Raw genomic sequence first — 6,785 nt, 5'->3', positions numbered from 1 at the left:
ATATAGATTTATATATATACGTGTATATATATATATATATATATATATATATATAATATATACATGATAGAAAGATAGATAATGTGTATGTTTCTCACGAGAATAACGGTTCATTGAACTGTTCTTATAAACAATCATGTGATCAGCCCATTTTACATAAAAAATACTAGCACATTAAGAATAATACAGCACTCGAATTTCTAACAGAATTAAAGGAATTGAATACTCTGAGCTCTGAGCTTTACAAAATCGACATGTATTCTTTCCTGCTTCCCCTGTTCCTTGACCAAAGACGTTTTGCCTTTTTCTACCCCACCATTCCGTCCGGTCAGTACTAAATGTTTGTCCATGCAAGATATATACATGAATACCGCTGGCACTCTGACTGACTACTATGGAAACGTGTAGGAAACTAGGATTCTCAAGAAACGGCAATAAGTATCAAGTCCAGAAAACTTTAATAAGCTCACATTTTCCACCTTCAGGTACGAAGTTCGGAAAAATGGATGGAACACTCCCCCAGAGTACCTCTCGTACGTTGACGATCATTGGCTGAAGTATGACGCCCCTAACCCTATGCTGCACCACTTGTTGGGCGTCCTTTACATCGGTTTCATGGTTATGTCCCTCTGTGGCAATGGAGTGGTCATCTGGGTATTTCTTGGGTAAGTCTCACTATTGGCGTTTACAGTCGATTCTTCATTTGGTTTTTGCATTGCATGCCATCTGGCCTTTTCTACTTGTCAGCAGTGTGTTTGTTACCCGGAGAGTGGTATTAAAATAATATGGTTACTTTCTCAGGTCCTCTAGGCAAATACCAATTAGTGATACAGTCTTGTAGACCCTATGAAAGGCGAATGAGTTCTGGCTACTTCAGAACCTGAATATACAAGGATCCAGGAGAAAATCCACAGCCTCACACTTTAAACTAAACGACTCAGAAACAAAAGTTGTAAAACTACAAAAAATAAATAACAAAGATTCAAAGTTAAAAGTTCTTTAGTGTAAAAGAAAAAGGAAAATTAGGAGAATATCCGTATATCACGCAGACCAAAAACAACATGAAGTTAGGATTTTGGACTTCGTAAATGAAGTGTGGAAAAGCTCCTAGTTGTGAACACTTATATTGTCGCTCATAGTAAATGCCAATTACGATCGGCAGTATTAAGGCAATCTTTTCTGTCTACAGGAACTAGTGACCACATGTGTGTAGTACGTTTGAACATAGTCCTTACAGATTTAAAAAATACACTATGACCACAGTTACGGCATATCAGAAAAAATGGAAGCTTATTACCAGCGGTAGTAGTAGTAGTAGTAAACAAAAAAAACTTAGATGGAAAAGCAGAATGCTACAATAAACAAGGGATCCAATCGAGAGCACTCCACTTTATGCACATTTCGAGCACCAGGAGTTTTGACCTTAAACAGTCCTTAGCAACAAAAACACTCAGAAGTTTCATGTAAATTTCTAATCGTATTGCAATACATATTAACTCCTTGGAAGGAATTTCAATTGTGCATCAATTTTTTCCACAGATCGAAGGGTCTGAAGACCCCTTCCAACATGCTTGTTGTTCACCTGGCAATTGCAGACTTCATCATGATGCTGAAGACGCCAACATTCATTCTCAACTCTTTCAACGAGGGGCCTGTGATGGGCAGACTCGGCTGCTCAATCTACGGATTCATGGGGGCGCTATCAGGCCCCATGAATGCCATGCCATGCCCAACGCGGCCATTGCCTTCGACAGATACAAGTATAATGGTGCTTTATATTTTTCGTAACTTTCCGTTCCCTGAATCTGGGTCCACCTTCAGAATGATTCGTACGAGTTTGGTGGACTTTCCTATCTCTGTCGAATTCAAGTTCTGTACTTAGAATTGAAATCAATCCATCTCCATCTTGACAAAATCAATGCTGCAGTTTATAATACGTAGCTATAAATATGTATATATATATATTAGTTTGTCATTAAATACACTCGTGTTACTAAGCCAAATTTATCCGATAATTTCTTTTCATCCAGAACTATCACAGATCCAATTGATGGTCGACTCACTAAAGGCCAAGTGACTGGTTTAATCTTTTTCATCTGGCTTTGGATCTCTCCTTGGCTCTGGATGCCATTCCTGGAAATCTGGAATCGCTTTGTTCCAGGTGAGGAATCTTAAATATTTTCAATACTAAACAGTTCTCACGCCTTTCAATCTTGACCAATATTCCCATCTGGTTCTATTTTGAATTCCCTCGCCATCTATTTAATACTCAAAATGTTCTATAACCACATCTCTTCTCTTTTAACAACAAGCACTTCGTATCTGGTTAGGCCTTTGGCACTATTTTCATTATAGCGTTAACGTACTACGCCAAATCCAACTTAAACTTTACTATGACAATGAATAAGAATCATCTTTCCCTTATTCTGCCAATCATAATGCTACTGGATTCAAACATTTGGTCACCTCAAATGAATCTCGTAAATACGAATTCAGCCACTGTGTGATTCTGGTCGTTATCATTTAACTAGAGGTACTGAATTCCACACACAGCCGTATCCAAGCACAGGCTTCATCGTACAGTACGTACTATCAAATCCTACCCTGCAGTACTCTCACTTCAGTTCAAACATGGAACCTTAAACCCACTTGGCCATAGTGTAACCTGACATTCTTTGCTTAAAACTTTCACCAGGTTAGGTCACAGCTACGTTCTAAACTCTAACAGGGATCCTTTCAGGTTTTAACTATGTAATCATCATACTGGCCTTTGTCATGGATACAGGTTTTCTTGTCAACGGATTCTATCTTATAAAAGCAGAACCTAAATTTACCCAACACTCAGGTATATGTAACTTTTTCATTAATTAAATTCCCTTAAAATACCTTCAACATCTCCAATAAGGCCTAAATGTAGCTGTTGTAAGATATAACTATATCACTTATCCATACCAGACGCTCATCAAAATAAAACAATGTAGCCTAAGTGGCAGGCCTTTTAAACATTAATCCAAGATCTTCGGCCTCCTTTGACCAGAGGGATACCTCACGAGCTGCACATTTGACTACATGAGTGAGGGGACCAAGTTCTTCGTGGTAGGCATCTGGTTCTGCATGTGGCTCTGCCCTCTCCTCATCATCTTGGTCAGCTATTACCAAGTTTTTGTCCACGTGTCTAAGCACGAGAAGGCGCTCAAGAGGCAGGTAAGTGAACATACCACGCATGAAAGCAAGTCGTTAAGATAAAAGATAAAATATGGATGTCTATTTTCGATCGTTTAGGTGATAACGTTCTTTACTGCAATAACCTCTGATACTGAAAGTGATTCACTCTTGACACAGGCAGAAAAATGAACGTTGAATCTCTACGTTCCGGAGATAAGGTGAACATGAGACAAGAGATTCGTGTCGCCAAAGTGGGAATAACATGTACAGCACTGTACCTGCTATCTTGGACACCCTATGTCACTCTGGCTTTCATCTGCACTTTCGGAAGGAAAGAGCTGGTCACACCTTTCATGTCCATGATCCCTGCTTGCACGAGCAAAACTGCGGCTTGCATTGACCCATTCATATATGCTATTAATCATCCAAAGTGAGTTTTTAAATACACTTCTTCTTCCAGTTCCACGTCAAATATGAATTCTAAACATACCATTGTTTAAAACACAAAAAATTAAATTGCTAATATCGAGGTAGCAAACATGACACCTTAGATCTCAGGCAAATGAAGAATTCCACTCGTTGTTTCAGGGTACCGAATCGCCCCTCAAAAAAGAAGCTGCCTTGGTTCTGCGTCCATGAGAGTGAACCATCAGCAGCCTCGGAGACGGAATCGAAGCCTCAGCAAAATGCTTATGGGTGGGTCGTCCTAATCTCTGCAAATCTTTCACTTTCACTGGGAACAACATCTGTGGCTGCTGTCCAATCGGCCTGAGATAGCGAGAGTTGCCAGATAAGAGATTTAGGAATCCCTCCGTTTTCCTCACCCAAGGATTCCAAGTATCCTGCCTTCACTTCCGAAGCCATCTGTACACTACCTATGCAGACCATACTGGAATGATGCTGTCCATTTGATTTATATGCGTAAAACTATCCTCCTTACATTTTGTAGTTTTCATTAATTTCTTGAAAGCCATTCTTAAGCGCACCTAATTAGGTTTATCGTCATTGCTGGGAATGTCTCCTTTTACAAAGATGGTCTACCTTTTAACAGATTGCAAGTAATGCTTGAGGGTACTATTACTGTAGCTATAGATATTTAAACCCCACTTGTTTTACAGCATATCCATCAGGGCACTATTGCACTTTTGCTTTGAGAGAGCACACGCTTGGCTCAGAAAAACTGTCCTTCAACAAGATGCAAGTGACGTTCAGACGAAAAACGCAGTTCTGCTTTATGTGGGATTACTCTAAACTCTTTAAAGTTATATTTCATACTTCAGAGGGTTACAGTCATGCTCTCCCTCAAAGGCTCCTTCATGTACTGCCTACATATTTCTGGGTCCGATTCTTTACACGTGATAAATTAACCTATATATGATAGTTTCAGTTCCATAGCAAACGTGACTCCTGTTCTGCCCATTAACCTCTCCTCTACAATAACCCTTTCCACCCGTGCCACCCTTGATATTGAAAAAAAAAAAAAAAAAAAAAAAAAAAAAAAAAAAAAAAAAAAAAAAAAAAAGAGGAAAGGAAACTCGAGATTTTTAAAAAACCAAAAAAGATCTAAATGTGAGGTGAAAACAGGTGTCCCTTATGTTTCAGAAAAAAAAAAAAAAATCCAACAATAATTCGAAAAGACAGGTGGCGGCCGACATCTAAGCATATAGCCGCTGATTATACTGCGTAAAAAGAAGAAATCATCCCCAGCTGAGGCAAATCGACAAACATCTCTAATGCCTTACTTGAAAGTGAGAAAGTGCTAACCATTGCACTAAAGATGAAACTGACACCAAATGCCGAATTGGGCTGCCATCTCTGAAAGGGGAAAATTATCATTGCAATATGCAATAAAAACAGGAGGGCAATTTCGTAAACTTTTGCAGTCAAGACAACTTATTGCAATGTAATTTTATAAAGATATATTTAGAAGTACGTATTCTGTCCTAAACAGTACTCCCTCTGAGTCTATCAGCAATGACTATTGAGGCCGACAGCCTTTAAGTAGAATCTGTGGCTTCGTTTTCTGTAACATGTAATGGAATTTTTCTGAATGAATAAAGTACTACCTAAATTACAAAACATTGCAAGTCATTATCCTTCGCCACTTTTGAAAAGAAGTCTGTGTGTACACTTCTCTTAATAAGACATCTATTTGTAACACTAATTTTAAAAAGACATCTATTTGAACTACTACTTTTGGAAATACGTCTATTTGTACCAGTACTTTTTAAAAGAAGTCTGTGTGTACCATACTTTTGGAAAAAGGTAAATTTGGACCACTACTTTTGAAAAGACATCTATTTGTAACACTAAAAAAAAAACATATTTCAATTACTACTTTTAGAACGACGTCTATTTGTGACACACTGACACTACTTTTAAAAAGAAGTCTATTTGAACTGTACTACTTTTGAAAAAAAAGTCTATTTGTACCACTACTTTTAAAGAGACATCTATTTGAACTATGTACTACTTTTGAAAAGATATTATTACCAGTAGTTTTAAAAAGACACCTATTTGTACCAGTACTTTTGAAAAGACGTCTATTTGTACCAGCACACTTTCAAAAGACATCTATTTGTACCAGTGATTTTGAAAAGACACCTATTTGTACTAGTACTTTTAAAAAGATATCCATTTATACAGTACTTTTAAAAGACGGACTATTTGTACCAGTACTTTTAGAAACGCGTCTATTTGTACCAGTACTTTTAAAAGGATGTCTATTGATTCCAGTTCTTTTTGAAAAATATCTATTGGTGCCAGTGCTTTTGAAAAATATGTCTCTGTGACCTCCACTTTTAAAAAAATATCTACATGAACTCTACTTTTGGAAAGACATCTATTTGTACCCATACTTTAAAAAGACATCTATTTGAACTACTACTTTTGGAAAGATGTCTATTTGTACCTGTACTTGTGAAAAGATGTCTATTTGAACTTTTTTGAAAAGACATCTATTTGTGCCAGTACTGTTGAAAAGACGTCTGTTTGTACCAGCACTTTTGAAAAAACGTTTTATTTGTACCCATACCTTTAAAACGACGTCTATTTGTACCAGCATTTTGGAAGAGATGTCTTATTTGTAAACACTACAATTGCGATCAAAGCCATATTAAGATAAAATTGCTCCATTTTTTCTTCAAGTGCAAAAGTTAATGGAACAAGCATCCTCATGATCATTTCTAGCCTACACTAGAAGAAAAACGAGGGTTGGAGCTCAAACACTAAGGAGTAAATGGGCCCGGTCTTCAAATATTAGGGTTTATAAAGAAAATGAGAAGCATACGCAGCATTTAAAAAGAATAAATTGAACGGTGCAATCGGAGGATTAAGCTTGGGTCACACATTGGCGATTTCAGACCGCGACTGTCGGGGCGGGGGTTGGGCTCCCCCCAAAAAAGAAATGTCAATGATATCGACTCCATGACGACTTCTGCAATGAACCATTACCACAGCATTGCGCAAGTTGAGATGAGATTACGTATTTACGTAGTCGTGCGCAGAAGTCACCGATGATTTAGGCCACACCCACATTTAACGGTTTTTACAGAACGGCGAGTCCATGAAGGCATGACGATTTTGACGATTTATTTGCGATTTAGTTACGTAATATTCCA

General features: G+C 37.8%; 1 pseudogene; it reads left to right on the top strand.

Moving 5' to 3' along the window:
* Nucleotides 1-394: 394 nt before the first annotated feature.
* Nucleotides 395-3,599, top strand: LOC135211847 (opsin, ultraviolet-sensitive-like; annotated as a pseudogene).
* Nucleotides 3,600-6,785: the final 3,186 nt, after the last annotated feature.

Source organism: Macrobrachium nipponense, chromosome 11 (genome assembly GCF_015104395.2).
Source record: "Macrobrachium nipponense isolate FS-2020 chromosome 11, ASM1510439v2, whole genome shotgun sequence".
Taxonomy (NCBI): domain Eukaryota; kingdom Metazoa; phylum Arthropoda; class Malacostraca; order Decapoda; family Palaemonidae; genus Macrobrachium; species Macrobrachium nipponense.
Note: the sequence above shows the minus strand (reverse complement) of the source record. Positions and strands in the feature narration are given on the sequence as shown.